General features: G+C 36.9%; 1 protein-coding gene across 1 annotated transcript in view; it reads right to left on the bottom strand.

Moving 5' to 3' along the window:
- The window catches only part of GFRA4 (GDNF family receptor alpha 4), a 1199889-nt gene that overhangs the window by 441122 nt on the left and 731012 nt on the right, over positions 1-27755 (bottom strand). The gene's annotated exons all lie outside the window — the stretch shown is intronic.

Below are 27755 nucleotides of genomic sequence, written 5' to 3'. Positions count from 1 at the left end.
TATACATAAAAAATACAACACGGTCACTGATAAAGCAATAATTCAACCTGCATTTTAAGAGATAATATACTCCATAATGAGACAAAAATGGAAAACATGGGATTAAATGTAGTCTGAAATCAAAGAAAATGTTCCAAACTGCTTTTGTATTTCTGGACAAAGTGCAGAGATTCTACAAGACCAGCACTCTATATTTTTGACAGCTAAAAGGGTTATTATTGGGTTGCACATCTAGCTGCAGGGAGCAGCAGGTGTAATGTGTTTACATGGATGCTGCTTTCCCATAGTCAGAAGTGACAGGAAGGGGTATTTTGTGGTGAAATTTAATGGCCTGCTTAGGAAGAGGCTGAGTGCTGTTCTCTTGAAAACATCCAAATCCACTCCAATAAAACCTAAAGGCCAGCTGCCTGGCCTGTGGGTCACACCTGCATTTGCTTTTCTCACTGTAATAAGTAGTCCGCTGTGTGAGGCCAGATAATTGCAGCAAAATAATGTGTGCATACCAGCCCACAAGCTATTGGAAATTAACATCTGACATGTGTTACATATTTAAAGAAACAGCTTTCCTTGACAGATGTGGTGAGAGAATGCACAAGTGTTCCGTACTACCAATCCATTACAGCTTTATTTATTGTTTAATGCTTGTTAACCAAGTTACCCCACTAGGGATCAAAGCTTCCCTTTCACAGCAAAAACTGGTTAATGTCTACCTATGGTTTTAGGAATTACAGTGCCATTAAGGGATTTAAATTATGCTTCAACAATCTGGGATCGAAAAAGGAAAAATTAAAATCCTATTACTTAGAAAGATGACAGAACACGAGCTCTGTCAGAGGGGATAAGGTAAAGTCAAGAGAAAAACAAATCTCATTTCTGAGTTTGGAGGGACAAAATGATTGTTAAACTGAGAATATGAAAGGCTAATGATGCCAGTTTCTTGAAAAATATTTTGACCCACTATTGTGAGGTTGTTCACAGCTCTGTGGGTTGTATTAATCACCTGCAAATGCTGAGCTCATTGAGATATGGGTCCCCTGATTAAGGAGGGGGCAACCATAGCAGATTTTCTTGTTTTGACATGTTTTAAATGACACAAGTTTTTGCAACATTCTATTAAGTTAAAAAGGTATGTGATAATGATATCTGTAATAGGATAATACATCTGCTGTCCCCTTATGATTCAAGCATATTTCTGAATGCATTTCATATTGCCAGATTTAATTATTTGGGGCCACACCTGGCCAGGAAGTGAGGGGTCATAGTTTCATTAAATCTTTTGTGGGTTAATACTTTTAGGTCCCATAGCTTAGACAATCCTGAAAAGAGTAAATTCTTTATAGTTGCATTGTTGTTTGGCCCTGAATATATTAGTTATGAAGAGATTCCTCTGACTTGATTACTGCTACTGTGGATCTTCAAGATTCAGTAATTCTCCTACAGGTTTTCAGAACCCGCTGATCCTACAGGGCATCATACTCCATTATTCTCTTAAAGCCTTTGGACTTCATTAATCTTGCTATGGAGAACTTAGATAAATTCATTCTGTTGAGTCTTATTGCTTCACTAACCTGGCTGAGACCTCTGATTCAGTTAATCCTGCTACAGGCGCTTTATGAATCTTGCTGTAAGCCTCCTGCCTTTCTTAAACATGCTTGGCTCCAATTAATCCTCCTGGGGCCTTTTGACTCCTTTAATCTGCTGGAAGCTTCTCAGACCTTGCTAATGATAATGAAGCCCCTTAATCTATTAGGTTTAGGTTTATAGGTTTATAGATTAGTACTAAGCTAACTGCCCTTGTGAGCCATTTTAAGCCTATCCAATTTTCCCTTGGGAGACTCAAACCCTGCACCTTGTGTTTGTAAGACAAACACTTTAACCATTAGGCCACCCTCCCAGCCAATTTTGTAAAGTGCCCTGGTTGTAATTCTGCTATGGATATACTGAATCTAATATTGTTGCTTGGGTTCCCTAGGTCTATCAGTTCTGCTCTGAGGGCCCTGTTTGTTCTGGAGGCCTTGATTGGTGGCCCCAGAAATCTGAAATCTTTCCTGGTAACAGTATTGTACAGCAGAGTTTGGGTTAGTAGAAACTGAAAATGAAACTCTAATCTTATGTAAGCCAATAACTTCTTATGGCTTGCTGGAGAACTAATTAGTTCATTTTTTTATTTCACTTGACCCGTTTCTTGTTTTACAATTGCTGCATTTTAATTTTGCAAGAGTGCAAGTAAATATTTATTTTCCAAGTTATTGTAACTGCTGTTCAAACTGCAATAATGTCATACCTATATTTATGCATAAATGTGCATTGTTTGGCACATAATCTGTTTTATTAATTTCACCTTTATTAGCCTTTCAGAGCACAAACCGATGTAAAAGAAATCACAATCTCAACAACAGACTCATATAATCATGTACACAACTAAGAAAGCCCCAACACATGCCCATCAAAGGCACAGACACACATTTTTAAGCTAATCTATGGTATTAAGTGTAGATATGTTGGCCTGTAGTATTGTTAGGAAGGAAAAGCAGTGTCTCTTTTCTAAATGTATGAATATATGAATGCCAGTACATCAACTACTGCTATTAGTTCAAATATTTTAAATGCATGTGTGTGTGCAAACATGCATGCATGAGTGAATGTGTGTGTGTGAGTGTGTGTGTGTGTGTGTGTGTGTGTGTGTGTGTGTGTGTGTGTGTGTGTGTGTGTGTGTGTGTGTGTGTGTATGTGTGTGTATGATAAACAGAGACAGACAGATGGAGAGACACAGAGAGAAGGGAAATTACAGACTTATCTGTTCAGGTACAAAACTGAAATGCTTCAATGTGACTCACTCCAAAGTTGTTGACAGTTTGACAGCACTGAAACAGAGAGCCACAGTCAGCTAATATTCAAGATTTAAAACAAAAACATTTCAAATGTCCTTCCAGAAGTACAAAAGCTTAACTGGCAGAGAAGCGTATTTAAGACTAAAATTCCTGAAGAAGCTCAAAAAGGTAGATGGGAGTCAGAAATAGATCTGTTTTAGACTGGTTTTATTGAAAAAAATGTCCCTGCCAAAGTTTGAGGACTCTGTCTGTGTAGCGCCCTTCCCAACATTATACTTCACCTGCCTCCATTCAGCTCAATGCCTGTCCCATGCCTATATTTGTTATACATGCTGTATTATTTTGTTTTATTCTACAAACACTTGGATCAGTATTGTCAGACTCTGCAGTTACAGATAGTATACCTTTTATATAATCACCTTTGCAAACATTGTATACCTTGCATCATTGAAACACTTGCCACACTTTATAATCACAGCTGTAAATAGCACAACATATAGACAATAACACAATAGTAATATGTGCCATTCTTTTGTACAAATAGAACAATAAACTAAATGTGTTGGTTTATTCTGTATTGTAATATGTGCAGTTATATTACTGGCCAAGGGCTTGTTATGTGCAAAAATTATTTGATTACAGTCTTCTTATTTTGAAGACTGCCTGTGCAACAACATTTGCACACACACAGACACACACACACACACACACACACACACACACACACACACACACACACACACACACACACACACACGTATCTGTCATTTTTTTCTATTCTTAACATTTATTTTTAGTATTAGCTTCTAAAACTGTTTCAGACATTGCAACCTCGTAGTAATGTCTAGAAAAAAAAAACAAAAAACAATATAACAGCAATTTTTGAAGCCATTTGGAAGATTTCAAGTTTTCCAGACGTATAATTTTCCTAGTAAGGAGTCATATTACCTTTTTTAAGTGCATTCAAGAAGCTTGTTCAAAAGCTGCACATGTAGTACTGCATTTAATAATGGGTTGGATACTTGATAAATGGTATAGTGATCATCCTAGACTGACTGTGCATGCGCTTATAACTACATACGCAGCCGAATATACCCTTGTGACTTTGTTAGATTCATGGTGATTAAAGGTTAAATTGTTTTTGGATTGGTTACATTTTTTAGACCTAAAAGACTGCAGGCTGAGGTACCAGATTAGTATTTGTATTATATTATTTAATATACTTAAAGATGTTTCACTTTAATTTTTTTATTAAGTTTAACTTTATTATTTTCACCTCTTTGTCTGTATTATTTATTTACTGGCATATTTTTAATGGGCTAGTCTGACTGGGCCTAAAAAGAAGTGGTTACCTGCATAGAGAAAATCTCCAGTACAAGAATACAATTTGCAATTAATGATTGCACATAAAACAATATAAAGTCATAAAAGATAAAAGGTATGAAGTGTAAAAAAAAAAGCATATATAATGCTGTGCAATGCAATTTCAAAAGAGCAATACAATATAATGTAATTTTGTGATAACTTATAACACTGAAATGATGGATCTATAATTATTGTAAGTTACAAGGGAAAAATAATGATTAATATAAAATATAAAATAAAAAAATAAATAAAAGGAGTATTTGTTACAGAATATAAACTATTGAAAAAGAGCTGAGATGCAGGTTGGTAGGGTGAGAGGAGAAAAAGAGGAAACAAAGTCAGAAAGGTAATAAAAAGTAAAAATAAAGTAGGAAAGATAAATGAAAAAATAATGACAGGGAATAGAAAATTAAAAAAGAATGAATGTGAAGTGTATAAATTAAAGTTTAAATTGTTTTTGTCATTGTCAGTGGATCTTTGTTTATGATGATATCATTGTTTGTGATTTACCATTTGTTTTGTAAATATAAGTGATATCCTTTTTGCTAAGCACTGCAATGATTTTTAAACCATTTTGGGAAGCAGGAATTGGAGTAAGGCTTAAAAACAATACTTCAAAAAGATGAATCCTGAAGCAGTGAGTTGCTAAAAGAGACTAGTTTTGAAATCAATGTCCAAGTGAATACAGTTGATGAAAGAGTAAACCAGTGACCGAGTGGTTGCAGTAGAAATATCCATAATGGGAACATGCTGCTTGCAGACAATGGAAGAAGCCGTTGTACTTGGGGAATAGCATTTGATAGCATTAGTTAGCAATGGTTAGTTGCATGATGGCAAAAGACAATGCAGTTAACAATACTTTGGACATGATTTGCTTAGACATAATCAAACCCTCCTTACCTAGACCACATGGTCTGCCTACCTGATTTCATGGTGCTTTAGCTGATGGTGCATGTTAAAATTATGAAGGATGCTTGGTTCAAGGACAGTGCTAATGTCACTTTTAGAAGAAAATGTGGACCAGTCCTAAGAGACAACCGATCCTTATGAAATATGACACAAGGTTCCATATAAATTAGGAACTGAAACAATAGGATTTAACAGGCAGTGGTGATAGCCACACAAAATATATTCTTCTATGGGACAAAATATCTTCTAAGGGATAAACTTTAGATCCATTGAACCACTTCAGCTGAATGGATGATGGGCAAGCTTGTCAGTCCTGATTTTCAGGTTCCAAGGTAGAGAAGGGTACATAAGTGATGGAGGGGGAGAGAGAGAGAGAGGGAGAGATACAGAAACTCTTCCAGAAACTTTTTGGTAATTCAGTACTGTGTCACAGTCATGTTTTTCACAAGATCGTGATGTGTTAAAATAGTGGCATTATGCACTTTGACCATGAAATAAATAATGTGCAAAGAAGTACCTGAAGTAAGCCAAAATCACCTTCAGATAAACACATTGATGTAATACAAAAATCTCCTACACTTGGCTGAGTAGGCATAAAGGACAGAAGACATTCTGGTGATGGTGTTCCCCGCTGAGGATTATGCTTGAAGGTTTGGTGGGGTCACACAATCTAATAGTTCAGTCATATTCTGAATTAGAACCAGATGTTGCCTAACAGAAGGGGACTTCTTTGGCTTGCTCTGGGATATGTTCCTGCACTGTCAGAGACCTACAAATTTATGTTGGTAACAGGCAGCAACTCAGAGAGTAAGCTGGAAAGACATACAGGAATTTCCCTCACTAAAGAAAGAAAAACACATCCAGAATCACCTCTTTCTTCCCTACTGAACTTAGCAGAAGTAATATAGGACCTTATTCATCAATGTCACAGACAGATTAATTCCTGGGATGAGCAATTTCTGGAAGATTCTGGCCAGACAGGTCTTCCTTATCCTCATCTCCAGAAAAGGACTTTAACTGTGGCTGAAAGAATCTAGCCACATATTCAGTTTCCAACAGGATGGCAATGGCCTGTACCATGAAACTTTTGACAGGATTATCAGAGGACAGTTGACCAGGTAGGGGAACAGAAAGAATATCTTCTGCTGCAAGGCCCCTGGGCATCCACTGAAAATGGGCTTCTGGTCTAGTCAGACTTACCCAGTAAACAAATGTAAATAAATAAATAAAATATTATAAGCAACTTAATAAACATTCTGGGCACACTGGATAGATCAGATGGCAACAATTCATTACAACTGAAGTCCACCCAGACTGGATCAAAGGATCCAGCTCTGAGAATCTCAGACAGCAGACTCTGATGTACCATAAAGCATTCATAGGTAGGTACTAGGTTATTGGCCCAAGGGCCTAAGTAAGCCTAGCCAACAAGGTTCCCTGGCTTACTCCATCCAAGAAAGTTAATTTCCTGTGGCCTGTCGAGCAGAGCCACAGAAGTGATCTCCAGGGTGTATTTCCTATTTCCCATCCACTCATCAAGATTTTTCTTGAAGGGTGCTAATGAGGAGCTTTGTTTGATATAGATAGGTAGCTTATTCCAGAGTATAGGAAGTCCCTGGGATAGACATCTATCCCTCCAGCATGTTCTGTTTATTGTGGTGACAAGGTTTAGGTCCCTAGAGCATGTAGCTCAGTGGGATTGGGATTTCTTTAGGTGTAGCATGTCCAACAGCTCTGGTTTTAACATAGCTTTATATGTTAGGCAGAAATGTCCTCAGAGTAGGCGATATGCTACAGAGTAAAGGTTGAGTTTTTTGAGATGGTCAGTGTAGGGCATCTGTTTGAGGCCAGTAATCCTTTTTGTGAGGTACTTCTGTGGCCTTTCTAGCTGCTGCAGATGTCTTGTGAGGTACATTCCAAAAGGGGTGTTGTACTCTATAATGGGTCTAATGAGTGTCGAGTAGAGGGGAACAATGACCTGTTTTTTTCCTGGATGACAATGCTTTTGTGATGAGGTGTGCCACATAAAAGGATTTCCTGACTACTGTGGTGATGTGATTATCAAAGGAGAGACTACTGTCAACCTGGGTCCCAAGGTCTCTTATCACACATTTAGCGTTAAGTAGACTGCTGTTTATGTGGTAGTTCATGGGTACAGAGTTTTTACCAAAGGGGATGACAATGCACTTATTGGAAATGAGCTTGAGGCTATGCCTCTGACACCAGTCATCTGTCTCAGTGAGGCCCTTCTGTAGGATGTCCACATCATTTGGGGACTCGACTATGGCTCCTAGTTTGCAGTAATCTGCAAACTTTGTTAGCCAGAGGCCTTCTGTGTTAGCCTGTACTTCAGAGAAGTAGATACCAAACAGGAGAGGTCCCTCCCAGCATTGAACCCTGTGATACTCCACTTGTCACTGGTTTGAAGTCAGATTTGGAGTCTGCAACTTTTACAGTGTGGGTTCTGTCAGTGAGCCAGTTGGCAACCCATCTTGTGATGTAGGGATTTATACCTAGTTTAGTGAATTTAGCTATAATTCCAGAATAGGGGATGGTGTCGAAAGCCTTGGCGAGGTCAAGATAGGCTGTGTGAACCACCTTACCCTCGTCTATGGCTTTGGTGACTGCCTCAAAGAAGTCGATCAGGTTCAGAAGGCATGATCTGCCTTTCACAAACCCGAACTGAGTGGGGTCCAGAGTTTGGAGGTTACCAATGTCTTTGTTTATGAGTTCCATAATGATACTTTCCATGGCCTTGCAGACCAGGCTCCTCAGGCTAATAGGGCAATAGTTCCCAGGATCAGTGGTGGGTCCCCCTTTGTGGAGTGGGATAACTGTTGCTGTGCACCATTCAGTGGGCTCAAAGCCAGACATGAGACTATGATTGAACATGGTGCTTAGGTGGGGAGCTAGTTCATTCTGAAGTTCGTGTAAAACACAGCCTGAGATGTTGTCCTATGGATGCTGTGTTTTTGGTTTTAAAGAGTGCAGCTTTTACCTGCACAGATGTGATTACAGGGACTTTGCATTCTTCCTGTATAGATATGGACCCTTTGGGGGGTGGTGGGGTAAAGTTAGCACTGAACCTATCTGCCAGGACGTTGGCAATATCAGTTGGTTCTGTTATTTTTGTACCATTGTGCTGTAACTCAGAGCAGATCTGTGTGTTGCCATTGAGATTCTTGACATAGCTATAGAATGTATTGTGGTTGCCCTTAGAATCAGTGGTGATTTTGTTTTCGTAGCTAGCTTTGGAGGGTCTTATAAGGGATCTCAGCTTCTTACTGAGGCTGACCAGGGAGCTCCTCCACTCATGGGATTTTACTCTCTTTTGCAACAGTTTCTTCCTTCTGTTGTAGAGTTTGTTCATGGCAGGGGACCACCAGATTGGCTTCCTTTTTTTGGAGGATAGCGTTTTGGTTCTGTTTGGGATAGCATGCCCCATGCACTCATGTAAGTGCTTATACAGTGCATTTGTGTAGGATTCAGCAGTCATAACTGCATTGTCCATCTGCATGGGTGTCATGAAGTTCACCACTTCTGTCTTAAGAAGCATGAAGTTGGCTTTGGAGAAATTTTTACAGATGTGCTTGCTGAAGTCACTGAGGTCCAGGATGGGATCTAAACTGCTTGTCCTCTTCAAAGTGAAAAGATGGTAGGAACTGAACCTTTCATCTTTTATTCTGAAGGAAAAAGAGACTTTACAATCCATTAACTACACCTGGTCTAAGAGCTCTGAGGAAGAAACCAGTTTCTTTACAGAGTTTTTTTTTCTGCAACGTAACCTACAAAATCCAAAGATGTAGTCATCTAGAATATTTCCTGAATCCACCTATTCATTGCTGTGGTTCTGCAGGCCAGAGTCAGCTGTGAGAATTGGGATCCCACATCAAGTCATGAGGGATAGTTAGAACTGTTGTGTCAGCAATTGCTTAACTTGGTAGAATTTTCCTGCAGCTCTGAGGATACCAAAGTGTCTGCTGTTTGGTGTCTTTTTGATTTTATGAGAGAGAGTGAGAGGGAGATAGAAAGAGAGAGAGAGAGAGAGAGAGAGAGAGAGAGAGAGAGAGATGTATTTTCTGGTAAATCTGGATGGCCTAGAAGAAAAGGAAGCCATGGGGCATTAGTAAGACTCCCCATACTGGTCAGTGACTTCCTTTTGTCTTGACCGTCTTCACCAAGTCCTCATAAACTTGATCAAAGAGAACCTCACCCTTGAAAGAACAACCAGAATGGTCTGACTTAGCTCATCCTTGGAGAAGGAGAACATGAACCACACCATCCCATGCAGACACGTCCCTGAAACTACTGGATAACTCACCATCTCAACAAAGTCAAAATTATAAGAAACTGTAGTGAAGTCCATTGAAGAAGCTGTCACAAGGATCTCTTCACACAAATCTTGACCCTAGAATCAGGGACTTCTGCTAGCTTTTACAGAACCTGGTTGAAAACTGCGGTATGAAACTGGGACACATCAGGTAGGCAGTTTGGGTCTGTGTTGCCTAAAGAGGCAGATTAAAGCACCCTCTTACCCAACCTGTCTAACAATATAGACCAATTTTTCAGCAAGAAAATACAGGGGTAATGTGGTACCTGGTACTGCCAATGGACTGGAAAGAAAAACAATTATTAATATGTCCTTGGATGTTTAGTCAAAATGCTACTCCATTCTGCCAGGGGTTTGTGTAGGACATCTGCCCATTTGGAGCAAAAGGCAAGTAATCCAGATGCTTCTAGGCTTAAATATTTAACATCCTTCAGTAAAGATTTTACAGGGGCTAAGACATGGGGTTCTCTGACCTTCCACAAATACTGGTTTAGCTTTTGTTAATTAAGAAAACATAGGTGTGACAGACAATTCATAGAGGAACTCATAAGCCAGAGATAGAGATAGGAAGTTGATATAGTATCTTTGTCATTTATTAAAACATGGATTTCAAACTCCTCAGACTCTCTTTCCCTTGAGGAGACTAAAGGAGAAAGAGACACTCTTCTGCCCCTAATTCAAACAGAGGATTACTTTTGCATGCACAATATGAAAGCCAAATAATGGACAACAGGCAGATGTGGAGTGTCAGTTGGTGGGCCCACAGTACTAAGAGGGTCATGCTAGAGTTGGTGCAGGGTTGTCAAAGGCCTCTGAAGGGCACTGCAGTGACCACAAACTGTGTTCCCTAAGGGTATAACTTCATGTCTGTGAGGATAAATTACACAGTGTACACAAAACATATATCTTTGGCATGCATATGGCCTTTAAAGTGCAGGAAGGACCATGAGCGTCTCCTTTACTGTAGTCAGCACAGCTTCAAACGAGGAAGGACGAATAGATTCCCTGAGCCTGCATCATGCAACCACTGATCCTTTGCTGGGGAGTCAGGGCATTGCTCTACACAAACAGGAGAGCCATAGTGCTGGTCTGGATGCTTGAAGTTGGGGGGGGGGGTGACAATCCCAGAATTCTCGGACTGTTTCCAAAGACATTTGCTGAAAAGACACCTGTTTTTGTTTCCTTTGGTATTTTCCTTAGTGTCATCAACCATTAATAGGCAAAAGCTCAAGCTCAGTCCGTTAGTAGTAGAGGCAGTCACATGAGGAACCTAGAAGGAAAAAAAGAGGGGGCCTTAGACTGTACCTGACATTCCTTATTGTCTTCATTCAAGCTGACTCTGGCCAAAGATCATGTAAGTGACCTTTCTGCTTTTCCCTGCACTGGTCCTTTCCCAAGGCTATTATCTTCATAGAGTTGATATACACCCCCAGCTTTTCATGCCCTCTTTGGCTTAGCCAGACACAATTCTGGCATCTGTGGTACTCTCTAACACTGAAACACCCCAAGCCGTAGAATTAAGGCTGGCAAAACTCCTAGTTGGTGACTGCATTATCACGAGGATATGGCAAAGTCTAAACATTTAAACATTAAATTCAGGGACCTTCTAATGAAATACCTTAGGATGGATAGTCAGAGAGGGTAAGTTGTGGTAGTAAAGAACTAGTTGCATGGTGTTTCCCCAGAACTCATAACTGCAGATGCTTGGTGGTCCCTCCTAGCTCAAAGTGTTACATCATGAATTGTGCTGGAATGAAGCAGAGGCATGCACATCCCTTAGAATGGAGATTTTTTTGGAGATTGTTCCATGCAAATAGGACAGCTTGAGGTTTGGGGCTGTCAGTGCCAGGGAGACAGAGGTTTCAAGAATTGTATTAAGTTGTTGACACAGAACAGGAAATCCAAACAGGTATAGGTTCACATATGTATAGGTTCAGTTATTAACTTATGACCTACTGGTCATCAGGAAGCCTTATTTTCTGTAATTCCATATTAATATTTTCTAGTTCCTATACATGCATCTACATTATACTTATGAAAGTCAGTAACTGGCTTGTTTTGATTGCAAGGAGATGTTTATTCCATGATGTTGGAAAGAGTTGTCTATTGTAACTTTCACATAGTTTTTCCTATTTATTTTTTATATTAATTAACTGGATCGGGTGTTTGCTCTTGGTAGTATTTTCCAGGCAACAACTTTCAAATAAAAGTGGATTAGATATTGCTTTATCAACCAGGCACTGATCAGTTCTAAGTAAAGTATAAGAAACAGAAACAGAATATAATGACAATTCCTAAAGCCTTTCACAGAGGTTGAACTTATCTAACCATATGGTTTGTTTTCTATTAAGGAATCATTGTAGCTTTTCAAGTTGTTTCATATAACTTGTTAAAAGACTAGAGATGAAACCATTAAATTCAACAATGGGTTGGATTATTGAGATATAAAGTGATACAATGATATCCCCAGAGTGATTAAAGATCATTCATCCATCTTCCAAATTACCTGCTTAGTCTATTTCAGGTCTGGGTGGTGCCAAATATCCCAACACTCAATGAATGCAAGTAGAGAAACTGATCATGAATTGGGTACAAAGTTATTGGTAGTCACCTTCACTCATGCATAGCATGCATGCTTATGAACTATTTGGATGACTGCCAATTTACTTACTGCACATCTTTGACATGTGGAAGTAGGTCACTAAGTGAAAACTAAAGCGAAACACAAATAGGACATACAGACTCACGATAAACGGTACCTCAGCTGAGTACCAAATTAGAGAAGCATGCTCTGCGAGGTAACAATGCTAACTTCTGCACTGCTGTGGCATTCAGAACTAGAGATCCCCATCAAATTTGGACAGGTTGCAGAATATTATTTTCTGATTTTCATAGATGCATACTGACGTACAAATTACTGTCAACCATTGTTGATAGATCTTTGCTGACAGTTTCATTTTATTGATTCACCTTATTTATTTCATAATTATGATTTGTATTGTTTTTATCAAGTCTCATTAAGTTACACTCACTATTGGCCCTTCGTCAAGCTCTGTTTTCTCCTCAAAGAATTCACTGATATTAAAAAATATATGTATAATGAGATGTAAAAGATAAAATTTGCCCGTAACAAATCTACACTGTCTCACATCTAACAGAAGGAGGTTCCCATTTAATTTGAGATAAGTTCTATTATCTATTGATTGATTGAATGATTCATTCATTCATTGACTCATTTATGTTAATAGGGGTAGAACTCTTATCCAGAGGGACCATTTTCAGATTCAGCCTGACAGCAAAACAGTTAGAATAATTCACACAGTAAAATTCAGAATCCCAGTATTAAAATAGCAGACATGATAAATGAATACTTACATACAATAGTATAAATATATACTGTGAAAAGATTATATGAATTAAAAATGAATATTATGATATTTCAATATATTATAATACTTGTATAAATAATAAATGAAACAAGTGTCCCATGCAGTTAAAATCCAACTCATACTATAAAAATAGGAAGCAGTATAAAATAAATATTTACATACAGTACTGAAAGATTTAAGTATTGGAAATTAACAAATACTGAAATGTGCATGTATGAAGGTGGAATGGCTATTCGTTCTTTGAGTGGATGGCTTATTTAACTCAGGTGATGCAGTTCTTTCAGAAGAACTTACATTGTACTTTTTCAAACAGGTGTTTTTGGGTTTACTATTGAAATGTCGAACGGCACTACATCTACTATACGCATTCTATATGCATTGAACACGGAAGTTCGAAAATAGTAATGTCGACGTCAAAAAAACAATCTAGGAATGGTTTTAACATGGGTCGAGGTAGGTGTTCAGTATTATTCAGAACTACAAACATCTCCCCTACCTCGACCCATGTTAAAACACAGTCCTAGATTGTTTTTTGTCGTCATTACTATTTTCGAACTTCCGTGTTCAACTATAGTACAGTCGATGTAGTGCCATTCGACATTTCAATAGTAAACCATGTTTTTGATTGCTAGTCTGAATTTAGGGTAGGTAGAGATGGAACTAATATTCGTAGGGAATGTTGCCTAGAGTTATGGTGCTAGATTTGAGAAACTGTCATCAGTGCTTTACAGCTTGTTGTGAGGAGAGGTTAAGGAGGTGATGGAGGAGGAGTGAGATCTGAGGTTATAGGCAGGTTCACACTATGTGAGATTTCAGGCAAAATAGGGAAGAAATATAGTTCAATTAATTTTTATATAAAAGACACTGTAAGCATGTTGATTTTGTGTGATATAGGAATCCATTTTGCTTTGAAAAGTATGGAGCAATTGTGCTCTCTTAGTACAGAAAGAGTTATAAATCTGCAGACTGTACTTACTGAGGTTTGAAAGGAGGCTAAGTTCTTTTTGAGATAGGTGGTACAAATGGGAGGCCATATTCATGTTGGGCTAGCAGTATTATTTTACTTATAGCCATTCTTCCTTTTGGGGAGGGGAAGTGGGCTATTGTCTTGCCCAGAACAGAAGCCTATTGATTTTTTGTTATAATTTGAATGTAATGTTTAAAGCTAAAGGAAGAATCTAGCTGAACCCCTATGTATCTGAAGTGTTGTAATGTTCACCTAAAATCTTCTAAGATGTAAGGATTGAAAGTTTTCAAAAGTGCCAGAAATAATTGCCTTTGTGTTTCGAGCATTTAGGATAAGGTTGTGTTTTGATAGCCAGGTGGGCGGTAGGTTTAGATCACTTTCCTAGTTCAGTTTTTATGGGGACTGGAGATATGTGGGCTCTATAAAGTACCATACAATCAACATATATTAATTCTGAAACTCAAACTAGGTGATCCAGTAGTTCAATACTGCAAAATGGCAAACTATTAAAATACATTGTGACTGAATTCGGTCAGTATTTTACCAGTTGCACAGGTTCGTCTGATGGTTAGCTTCAACTTGTAATAACATTCTCATAAACAAAGGCAATATTTGCCCAGTTATACTTCAGGCACTCATTATCAACACCTTAGGAAAAATAGGCAAAAGACAGCTGTGGGCCAAACAAAATTCCATGTATTCTGAGTTCAATTGTCCAAAATGAATTGGTGCCAGTGTTACTTTCAATCATTAATGGTATACTATTTAATGGATTTGTTCCCAATTCTTGGAAAAAAATCTACTATTCCTCCTTTTTTAAAAGAGGGTAACAACCTTGATATAAAAATTATTGACCTATTAGGTTAACATCCTTAGTGTGCAAAATCTTTGAAAGATGCCTTATTCAGCTTTTGAAGGATCCTGATAATAGTTCCATTTGTATCAACCTAGATCAGCATAGATGTACCACAGGGAGATCTACTGCAACCAGTCTTACAGAATTTTATGATCAAATCAGCATAGCTATGGATCTTACCACAAGTATAATTTACCTACATCTTGCAGAGTCAGTGGCACAACAGGTAGCACACTCACCTTTGGTGCAGAAGGCTGTGGGTTTTATTCCCATACTAGATTTATGAATTGCTGACACTAATAAAGGGGAGGGATGTTATACTCTTGAGTTTATTTTTTGGATGAGATGTTAAACCAAGACCCTATCTGGTTAAGTTGTTGGTAGCTCAGGTGAATGCAAAAGATCTCACAGCAACTATTAAAAAGATTAGGGGTCCTTTATTAAAATCACATAATACAATATACACATTCTATATACAAGATTCCTAAATTATATACAATTATTTACAAATATTTACAAGTTGTTTTTACAGTTTCAACAACAAATCATTCCAATAATACCCATTTTCTATTATATTTTAACTCATTCATTATACCAAACAATTTATCATCTAATGTATCTATATCTTTTTGTTTCATGTTTTCCTAATATCTGTATTCTATTACATCCATATTTATACAACTAACATTTTTCAGTCCTCTTAAACAGTCTTTGTCACATATTTCTTTCCATAATAAGTTCACTCTATCGCATTTCAAAACAAACAAAAAAAATATCCAGTAGTCTTTAATTCCCCACAATGTATAAATACTCTATCTTTTATTGATTTGTATGGTATATTAACTTTTACTGGTAATTTATAGACAACCTCCATAAAAATTTGTACATTCTATGTATTTTTCACATCTTTTCATGCATGCTTTTGCAGCTTTTACTTTTTTATCTTCTATTTCCAAGAATAAACGTAGTAAAAATTTTCCATTCTCATACCATGTTTTGTTATTCTTGCCCATACTTCTTAAATCAATCTTCCATAGTAACATTTTTTCTTGATATAATTTAATTTCCATACCAGTGATCCCTTTACTGCTTTTTAAACCTTTAAGTTTCTCCCATACTGATTTATATTCTTCCTCAATAACCTTTATTAACAAACTTCCTTTTTCTTGTATTGCTATTAATACCTTATATAAGTTTAATGAAGCTATATATACAATTGGGTTTACTAAACTCAGACCTCTTTCCTTTTTATTAACATACAAAATTCCTCTTTTAATAGGATTCAGCCTAGATCCCCATATGAATGTAAATAACACATTCAGTAATTCATTTTCACAGTCTGGTGGTATCATATATACACTTGCCAGATGTGCCATTTTACCCAGTACCACTGACTTGATTAAATATACTTTCTTCTTATATGAAAGTTTAAAAGTTCTCCAAAATATACATGTACTCCTTATTTTAAGTATCATATCCTTCCAATGTGTGACTCTCTGTTGTTCACTACCAAACTTTATTCCTAAAATTTCTATTTGTTCTTTATTGAATTTAATACCTTTCATTTTTCCATGGAACCCCAGTCTTTTAACTTTTTCTTCATTAATAATTAACCCTAACACCTTTAGTTCTTTTTTTTTGTGTCTGAATAGTTTTACCCATCCATTGTTTTTGCTAGTACTAAATCATCCATATAAGAGAACATCACTAGAATATAAATTCCCACTGGCAAACAATATTTAGCCTCCTCTAATGTCCTATTTATATTAGAAACTACTGCATTCATAATTAGTGGAAAAAGTATACTGCAGGCTGGACATCCTTGCTTAATACTACTCTTTAGTTCTATTTTCTCACTTACCCAACCATTTATCACCAATATCACTTTATTCTTAATATAAACAGACTTTAACACATTGATTATTGTATTACTTATGTTACATTCTATTAAAATGTCCCATAGTACTTCACGCTAGATCGTATCAAATGCTTTACTTACGTCACCTACTAACATTTTTAATTCAGTTTCTCTATTTATTACATTGTCAACCAATTCTCTTATTAACATTAATAGTTCTTGACTACTTTTTCTATTAGCCTTACCTATTATTCTTTTTTCTGTTATTTTCATAAAAATCTTATAATATACATTATTTAATACTAAGGATCTCAAATTTTTTGTCTGCTTTTTCTTCATTTTCCATATCAATTTCATTGCTCCAATATATATTCTTTCATCATTTACACCCTTTTCAAACCATTCATTCAATACCTTTAAAAAATAGTCCTTTTACCACTCTTGCATGTTCCCATACATTAAATATTCAAGTCCATTTAAACCTGTAGCTGCTTCTATATTTAGTGTTTTCAATACAACTTTAAATTCTTTCATTGCATTCTTTTCTTCCATTCTCTTTTTATCTTCATCTGTTTTTTAAGTTCTATTCCTTTTTTCTTACAGTTTCACTGTTAGAAAAATATGTATTAATATGTGTGCATTAGTGCCTTTTTAGAAGCCCAAAAGGGTTAATACATTTATTCTGATTTATGCTGAACAAATACATATTAATGGCAAATGCTTTCTGACCTTGTATTTTGTCAGCGCAGCTAAAATCTTGTTTATGTCTTAGGAAATGTACTGAGAAGCAGATGGTTTTCTGCTTGATTAGGAAAATAATGAATAGAACAATACTGCTTTCTATAATGTTATTAAACTTGACAATTAACCCTGTCTGTGTTATGAGAACATAACCAGCTGCAGGAAGGATAGATAAAGTGGAACAAAGACCGCTTGAAGAATATGAACTATAATCTGTGATTGCTTTGTGCTCGAATGAGTAGAGTACCTTGAAATGTAACACAGCACTGTAGAAATAATTGCAACTAGCTGCCGGTCTCCAAGGCCATGTTATTTTTCCAAAGTTTTCTCATGAATCTAGAAGTGTTATGTCGTATCAGCAGAAAATCATGAGCAACATCTGCTGTGAAAAACAATATTGTAAACTTGTGATTAACTACGTCAGCTTCAGTAGGCAATGTCTTGTAAGAATAGTATAAGAATGGCTTCACTTCCTGATTTTAGTTAGACAAACTCTGTATTTTTGCATGCATGTTTTTGTCTCCTTGCTGCAAGAATTAAAGTGCCTTAACCTGAACCTTACGTGTATTGGTCTTTGAAGTTTTTTCCTTTGACATTCACCTATTGAACATGTCTTAAAATATGTCCTTTAACTGTCTCCATAATTTATTTTTGTGTATTCACTATATAACCTTAGTGATTCCTTAATTCTCTTACTATTCTTACTTTTTCTTTAACCATTTTACTTAGGTATGGCGCTACTTCTTCCTTTCTTCCTTATAAAAATATATTTACTTAAATAACAGTTTTAAAATTTTTTTCTTGGTTCACTTCATATAGCATTCTTTCTTTTTCAAGAAATTCTTCTTTATTGCCTACTATACATCTAAGACTTTATTACTGATTTCTTTATATTTGTCACTACCTCGTGTTCTTTTTTCCTTTGCCGTTCTAATATCTCTGTTTTTATGTCTCTTTTAAACAAATCCACCAGCTTGTCCAGTCTGTATAAAATCCTCTTATATTTATATGATCCAGCTATAACTGTTATATTATTTCATTCACTTGCTCATTTAGGTCTGATTCATTAATTCATTTTATACCTCTGGCTATTCTTACGTAACCTATTTTTTTCCTTGAATGTTTATACAGATTGCTGCATGAACTGAGAACTCTGTAATTTTGACTACTTGATGTAAAATATTTAAGCCCTCTGATACTATAAACTAATCAGTTTCAGTTCTTAGATTGCTCCTTTTTTATGCCGAATGTTTGCTTCTCCACAAAAACATTTTACAGCTTTTAATCATTTGTGAAATGGGCGGTCACAGTGCTGCAGCAGTTAACATTGCCGCCTCACAGCAAGAGGTTCTCCGGTTCGATTCTTGGCTGGGGTGCCTTCTGTGCGGAGTCTGCATGTCCTCCATGTGGTCGCGTGGGTTTCCTCCGGGTGCTCTGGTTTCTTCCCACATCACAAAGACATGCAGTAGGTGGATTGGACACTCTAAATTGGCCCTAGGTGTGAGTGTGTGTGTGTGTGTGTGTGTGTGTGTGTGTGTGTGCCTTCTGTGGAAGGTTGGGCGCCGGGCTGGCAACTCGACACTGTAAAACTCCACTGCCAATCATGAGCGGACAGATGATCTGCTCTGGTGACCCCTAAATGGAAAAAGCCAGAAGAAGAATCATATGTGAAATAATGTTTACATCTGCCCCTTATTTTCTCCATGTCTTAGATTGCAATTAAAGTCTCCCACTGCTATTACTTGCATATTTACACTCACATAATCAAGTAGTTTTTTAAACATTAACTTTCTTTGTTTTTGTATGGTATATGTGTATAATGCAATGATCCTATATATTTGATTCCTCCATCTTATAGCTAATACTATCATTCTTCGTAATGGTACTAATTTGTAATCCAGAATCTCTATACTTTCTTTATATAGAATTACTATACATGAACATTCTTCATCTCCTAGGTTCCATATAGCTTTGTGTTCCCATAATCCATCAACTTGCAGTCTTTCAACTGCTGTTGTTATTCTTACATCTGTTAGCACTATGATATCCATATGATATCCTTTTATAACATTCCAAAATTCCTAGCGTCCATTGAACATTCTTTAAACTGTTTACATTAAAGGCTAGGATTCTCACTTTATGAAATAGTGTTTATTGCTTTTATCCTTTCCCCTTTTTATTCCCTCCTATACCTATATTTTTAAATTAGCTTTTTCTGTCTTTCACTCTTTTTCCAATAGAATTTCTTTTACTTTTGACTTTTATCCATTCATTATCACCTTCATCACTTGAATTACTTCTTCCTCTATTCCCCCTTTTTACTTTTTATTTCCTTTACTTTTCATTTACTATCATTCCTATATCAGTTTCAATCATTCTTCTTCTGTATTATCTGCTAACACATCTTCTATGTTGTTATTCTATTCTTACCTGTGTATCCTTTTCCATAGCTTTACAATCCATCCATGAATGCCCTAATTTTTCCCACTTTATACATTTTTGTTCACATTTTTTTGCATCATGACCTATTTTACCACAAATGAAACATTTCCTTTTATCACAATTATTAATTAAATGATCATCTTTACCACACAAAAAACATGTCTTTGGTTGTCCCCAATATCTAACAAATCCCTTATTTCCTTCCACATTAATTATGCTTGTCAAATGCATTAGTTTTATCATTTTGCATTTTCAATACAACACCACATTCCCAACCCCCAGTCGATAAATCTCTGTAATCATAGATTTTTGTAATGTCCAAAACATCTCTATGCACATTTCTAAAATATTTTTTTAATTGTCTCTTTAAATTTCAGTTTGAAATTGTGCAAATATTCTTTTTTGTCTTCTCTGTTAAAAGCCTGCACCACATACATGTTCCAAGGATTTTCATCTTTTCTTTTTTCATACTGTTCTAAGAACTTCTCCATAAACTGTACCTCCTCGGAGAAAATGTACAAAAAGTGTCTTTATTAATACATATAAATGCTCTTACCTCACTGGGTAAAACACCCAGTGGTGAAATAATGCTGTCCCATACTTCATATCTATCCAGTTCCTTCTCCTTCTTACTGCTTATTCTTACCCGATACTTTCTTCTGCCTTCTGCCTTCCTCTCTTCTTATCTCTCACCTTCTCTCATTGTCTGTGTATAGGATTTTTTCTCTTCTTTCCTTAATTCCTGCACTTCTTCCTGAATTCTGTCCATAACCTCTCCCCATGATACTGCCTTCTCTCTTTCTGGTTCACTCTGTTCAACTAGCTCTTCTAAGTAGACTTCCGCAACCCCCCAACTGGAGGGTTGTAAAAATGCACTCCTGTGCTGAAAACCTGGACAGAAACAGATTTTTTTAAAAGATTACCTCTGAATAGGCCATGGCTACTTAAATTCCATCATTTTGCCTCTTACTCGCTTCTGCCATACTCTCCTTATTCTCCACTCCTTCCATCTCACTGTGTTTTGCTTCCAACACCTTTTCCATTGTGTTTGATATCTCAGCTGCTCGATTAACAGCTTCTTTCACCTCACATACACATAAAACACTCTCTTCTCCTCCATTTGAAAACGTCCTGCTTCTCCGAGCTGCCTACATGCCTGGACTAGAAGACAGGAAGTGCAATGCAAAATCATGTCCACGTATGCACCAAAAATAGTAGGAGAGGTTCCCCAATGCCCTAGCCAAATTTTCCCTATTAATATAAATACCACCTTGGGTCACCCCTGAAATGAGGGTACTAACTATGTGGGTCTAACCTGGTGAACACAGGATAAATAAAAAGGAAATATTTTACCTCACCATTCAATATGTTGTGTATTGCTAAGGTATACATTTAAGCCATATTTAATAAGTTGGATTGAAAATAATTTTATAGATTGGTTTCACTGTGTAACTATGTTTGGTGTTCAATCTGATTGTTTACCAATTGCACACAGAATGCCTTAGTGTCCAGTATTGGGCCCCTTCCTACTCTACTCAACAGTTCATGTTGGCTCAATAAGTATGCAGATAACTGCAAAATTGGATTGTTGTTGTCTCTTAACAATAACCTGAGTTTAATAAATATTTTTAAGAGAACTCTTGGATTGGTCACATATTTGTGGTCTACAGTTTAGCAGTGCATAATGCCAAGTGATGCATTTTTTAACAAATATTAAAATATCCTCTAATATTCGATAGTTAAATTATGGAAGAAGTTACTCAGTATCAAAAACATGGTATTAGAATAACAAATAACCTCTAACATTTGATAAACATGTTAATATTAGATGTAGGGTCCTGAGGAATATAGAAGCTATGTTCAAATCATTTTCTTTAAGAAATGAGTGAAATATAATCCAATTATACACAACCTATCTTAGAATAGAATAATGCCCTTTTTGCATTCAAATGATAATTTTTTGCATTGATATTCAAATACTCATTTGCAAAGTTTGGAATCGGTTCAAATGATGTTTACTGGAGGTATTCCTGTAGTAAAGGATTTACACTATCAGGACAAATGCGGAAGTCTAAACTTATTTACGGTTCATTACAGATATTTTAGAGGGAAAGCAATATTACTATAAAAATCTCTTAATGACAAATCACTCCAAGCATTACTAAATCTCGATTTATATTTCAACAATTCAATTTAAAAACACAAGAGTATTAACTTTTGTTTGCAAAAGTTTGGGACTTCCTTAAGAGTAAACTACATAACTAATGGAATGTTTAAATTCTGCAACAGGTTGCCTTTTACTTTTAGGGCTTCAGAACACTTAGCAACACTCAAAATCAAATTTGACTCTTGGATGGGGTATGAAAATGTAACCCCCTGCTTTAAGGATTCAACACTTTTCTATGGCCATAGAAGTCAGATGGCAGTTTGTTAATTAATAAAGGGAATAGTAGAGGCGATAGCAATGGGCCTTCCAGGTGTCCTTTAGATAAGGAGGCACTGGTGGAGTTGATGATCCTATATGCTCATTAAGGGTCTATTAGTTAAGAAGCTGGAGAACTAAGGTAAGGCTTGTGGGCTTGTGTCATAGTAAAGAGCACATCAGAGGAGATGGCTGATCAGCTAGGTCAAATGCTTTACTCAGATCACTGAATAATGCTTATATAAGGATGATTTTCTCCATGTTCTGAAAAATAGCATTGGAAAGGGTGTATAGAGCTGTCATCATGTTTCACCCAAATCAGAATCAATGCTGATGAGGTGACAGGATGCAATTATTCCAGATAAACTCAGACAGCTGTATGAAAACTAGCTATTTGAATATCTTGTCCAGAGTGGGAATAATGCAAATTGATCTGAAATCATTTGATGTAGCTGATTTGGGGAGTTCTGTTATTGGTTTTAACTATTAATATTTTCCAAACATCTAGCATAATGTTTTTAGTAGCTGTCATTCTAAGATTGTCTTCATGATTTTACAGACTACTCATCAGGCTGAAATAGCTGAAAATGGGTATAATTTGCCCTCTTACACTGAATTTGTAACAGTACAGATGGGGAAGTCATAACTCAGGGAGGTCTCCCGAGTAACATTCTGCTTATCATGCTTGATAGGGGGGTTACTTAGCGTTTCTTCAGATCTGAATAGGAAATCACAGGAATGTTTGCTTTACTTAGGGTTTCTTCAGATTTGAATAGGAAATCACAGGAATGTTTGCTATTTCAACAGAGCTTGAGGTTCATAGATTTGTAGATTAGTACTAAGCTAACTGCCCTTGTAAGCCATTTTAAGCCTAGCCAATTATCCCTTGTGAGACTCAAACCCTGCACCGTGTGTTTGTAAGGCAAACACCTTAACCATTAGGCCACCCAGGTTTTAGTTTTATGTGTGGCAACAGTTATATCTGTACTAATAAAAGGGTGTCTTTGTTTCTATAGTACTTTGACACTACAATGAGAATCTGACCAGTTATTTCTTGGGGAGGTTGTTGTTGTAGAGGTTGAGTGTTTGGAGATTCTAGTTTATTGAGGAATTTTGTACATTTTGTCTTTATTTTTAACCTTTTTTTCCTTATTCGTACACTTTATTTCTAAATATATAGGTAATCACGTCAAATGTTTCACTGAATGTTTAGTGGAAATTCTGTATCTATATGCTTTACGTTATGATGCTGTATTAGCCTGTATATTAAATGAAAAGTGGTATTTATTATTATATTATGCTGATGTAATAAAGTCATTTATTTTACAAAGTACCCTATTGCAAATGAGTGGGATTACAATATCATATTCTACTACTAATGTACCATATGAGAAGCTAGAACATTTCATCATTATTATTGGTTGTATGAACTGCCTTTATTTCTGAATTTTTGTATGTCCGTCTCTCTGTCTTTCCATCTAATCTTCAAATATGAAATAATTGGTTACAGACTATACCAATGGCACATCAGGTTGCTAACACAAGGGGTTATAAATTCTTACACACACCTTCAGATATTTACAGGGAGCGGTCATGATAAGCAAAAAAGTCAAAAGTGAGTCTGTATGGCTGACTGAGAGAAAAGACAAGATAGTCTCGTCTGTCACTAGTGTTTGACTAGCAATCCAAGCACTTGTGGGTGTGGTCAGGGAGTGAGAAAAGATTAAGGCATACTGATGGTCTTTCACCTCCTGTTGGAAACTAGATGAACAACAGGAATGGCCTGGCCCTATCTCCCCAAGGCTTTCATATACTGGCTAAAACCTTGTCCAACCCAAAAGTGTCTTTTAGGCAATGTCAGCCTTCAAAAGCTTCCACATTAACCAAAGAGAATGCAGATAAAATAAAGGTATTTCTGCTCAATACTGGGAACCTCAAAAACAAAAAAACAAAAAGCTTTGCTCCCTACAGGCACTGCTTACCCTAAAGTGCATTGATATATACATTGTCATGGAGGCGACCATTTAGACCACTCCATCAGTGTAGAGTTTCAACATCTACCATGTGTTCAGACCTAAAACACTAGACAAAGGCACTAAAGAGGTGGTTTCCTTATATTCATAAACCAAAATTTTACATCCTGTATCCTTAGACAGAATAATGACCTGGAACTAATCCATGTCCAAGGTGCCATCAACAAAACCTCTCATCACATCATAGTTAACTATAAGACCCCCTCTATGGCCCCCATGACTCATACTTCCTACTTGACTATTATGGGGTCCCTATGCATTTAACCAGATATAATTCTCCTAAAGGACTTCAACTATTCCACCATCAGCTGAATGACTTATACATCCTCTAACACAATTACCCAGAGGTATTTAGACTTCATAAATACAAGCAATCTGGACTAGTTAGTCTGCACCTATAACCAGGGGTGACAAAATCCAGGCCTAACCAAACAAGTAGCTGGTGTCATAACCATGGACTAAAACTAAGTGCCAAAAATGTATGCTCCCCACCAGTTGTAACTTCCTTCCTAATCAAATTGGACTAGAAATCAGGCACATTCTCCACAAGATTGAGGTCAGAAGCATCTTCAGATATTTCACTATTCAGAGTTCATGCAAAGGTTAATCTACCAGAACTACGTGATGACCTGTTAAATTCAACATTCCCCAACATGATGACCCCATTGTGTGTGTGGAAGCCTTTACTGACAAAGTGTATAAAAATGTGAATAGTTGCAAAGATGCATCTGTCCCCTCCAAAGTAAATACAATACAAAATTTAAAAATAAAGCCCTGTACTGGAACCCAAATATAAATAGGCTCTACAATAAAAGAAAAAAATCATTGCATACAATAATAAATGTAATGCTTAAAATATCAAAAATTCCCTGCTAAACGTAACAAGGAAATCTGCTCCCCGATCAATTCAAACAAAGGAAGATATGAGGTAAAAATAACCAACCAGGCAAAAGACAACCAGAACACCTTGTTTAACTATGTTAGACATCTCAGGAACAATTCCTTGCACTACACAGAGGTAATAGTAAAGGATATTGCATACTCTAACCCTGAGGATATAGCTAATCTATTATCAGATACATTTAGCTCTAACTTCTTCCTCCCTCTCTCCTTATACTCATGAATCACATACCCACATTTACATGCCATCAAATCTCCCATGAACAATTCCTCAAAGCACTTTTGATGGTGAAGATCACTGCTTGTATGTGGCCAGATAACATACCAGGCTGCCTGATGGCTAGCCCAAAACAGGACCTGTCATACCACCCTCAGAAGCTATTCGATATTAACCTCTAAACCAATTTTGTGCTAGATGAATGGAGGACCGCAACAGCTATCCCCCTGAATAAAGGTGGGGTGTGAATGGGCCAAGGTAATTATAGACTCATAAGTCTGATCAGCCTTATCTATAAGGCTATGGAGAGGATCATTATGGAATTAATAATAAGGATAAAGGCAGTCTACAAACTCTTGCCCCAAATAAGTTTAGTGTTGTCAAGGGCAAAATTTTGCCTGCTTAATCTGGCTGACTTGTTTGAAAAGGTTACAGAAGCAATGGATGAGGGAAAATCAGTACACACTACATATGTAGACCTTACAAAGGTATTTGACACTATCCCAGCTAAATGTTAAACCCCATGTAACTCATTAGATAGCAAATTGTCTCACAAACAGAACCCAGGAAATTAAGGTAGGTGGCTCTACCCTCTCCAAAAGACTTGTCACTAGTGGTGTACCACAGGGTTCAGTCCTTGGTCCATTCCTCTTTGGCATTTACTTCTCAGAAGTCCAAGCTAATGTTAAGGGCTTAATGCTAACCAACTTTGCAGATGACTATAAACTTTGTGTCACCATAAACTCTCCAAATGATACCAAGATCCTCCAAGAGGGCCTTTCTCAAACAAGTAACTGGTGTCATAACCATGAATTAAAACTAAGTTCCAAAATGTGAAGTAGTGCTAAAGCATGATGCATGCTACAAGTATTGTATACACAGCATGCACCCTTGAAAACTGATCTGGTAGTTAGGGACCTGGGAACCTATGTGGACATCAAACTGGCCTTCGATCACCCTGTGCCCACTATTGTAAGAAAGTCCTTTTTCACTGCACAGTTTATTTATTTATTTGACATTTGTTGTCCTGGTTAGTCCATCTGAGCTTGTGCCATTTTCAGTGGAGGCCCAGGGAGAAAAGCTCCAGAGTAACAGATAAAACAAGTATAACAAAAATTTACAGTTCAGCATTTACAAGTAAAGATTTCCCAGTACAGGTTTTGTAAGTGAATAAACAGTAGTACAGCAGAATAAAAATAAAATGTATAGAATAAAAAAGTAATTACATATAGTTTAAAACAGAGAATCTAGCTAAGGAACAAGTATAAGAACTTAGGATATGAGGCATAATATATCAAGGTGTAACTACTGAGGTCATTAGTAGGAGCAAAGTGGTAGGATGCAGAGGAAATGTCATTAATGGTGTAGTATTAGAGTTGTGGAGGAAAGTTTGGCAAGGTACAGTCTGAGGGGAGATGAGATGGAGAGGCAACTAGAGAAAGGAGATTAGTATAGTGTGATGGGGCAGGGGGGGTATGGGGAGTAGAAGTGGTAGAAAGTTGTAAAAAAGTGGCAGTTAGACTAGCAAGCATAATTGAAGGAAAGGAGGAGGTAGTAAGGAAGGTGATGAAGGGAGAAAGAATAGAAGAGGAGAGGGGGTGGGGATAATTTTACATGGGGATTAGTGGGGGTACGGTGTATAGGTTCAGGGAGTGAGCATTCCACTGTATTCAGCACTTATTAGGCAGATCATTCCTCTACAGCATGCATCTGTCGAAATACTGACCACAACTTGAATGACCACAACACATTTCTCACCAAGAAAATTACAGTGACCATTTAAAGCCTTGTCCCTGTTCTCATTAAAATGGAGGTTACTGATGAGCAATCTCTGCCTCATGTACAGAGCCTCAACAGGTCCTGTCCTCTCAGATCTGCTGTACATCAATAACTATAGTGGTGACATAAACACCCACTTAAGAGATCTTAATCCGTTTTACCACATAAATAGAATGTGTTGGAGGGATAAATATGTATTTCAGAAAATGCCACTTATTTGGAATTGTCCTCTTCTTTACATAAAGCAAAACATTTCCCTTACTCTAGTCGAACATAATCTGGACGAAGGGATGGGAAACTGCAAATCCACCACCACCCTGGCTTTGCACCCTTGTCCCTTATGGATAAGGACAACATGTTCTGCCAGTGCTGGGTTATTTATTCTTAATATACAAGGGCTAACATAGGCTCATAGAATAGTACTAGGCTAACTGCCCTTATGGGCCATTTTAAGCTTAGCCAATTCATCCCTGTGAGACTCAAAACCTGCACCTTGGGTCTATAAGGCAAGTATCTAAACCATTATGCCAACCTCCTTTGATTTTACAGGATTTTAGGGCTAGGCTTTAAAAGATCCTCACAGATCAAAAGCCAAGTAAGTACCTATCAACCTATAACCTTTAAGCAGTGGCCCAGGAGACATTTCTAAAAAAAGTGATATAAAAGTGCTCCTCCCACTCAAGAAGGGTCTGTAGAACACAAAGAAAAATACTCCA

The sequence above is a fragment of the Protopterus annectens genome, chromosome 2.part2 (assembly GCF_019279795.1).
Source record: "Protopterus annectens isolate FY-2018-M chromosome 2.part2, PAN1.0, whole genome shotgun sequence".
NCBI lineage: Eukaryota > Metazoa > Chordata > Ceratodontiformes > Protopteridae > Protopterus > Protopterus annectens.
Note: the sequence above shows the minus strand (reverse complement) of the source record. Positions and strands in the feature narration are given on the sequence as shown.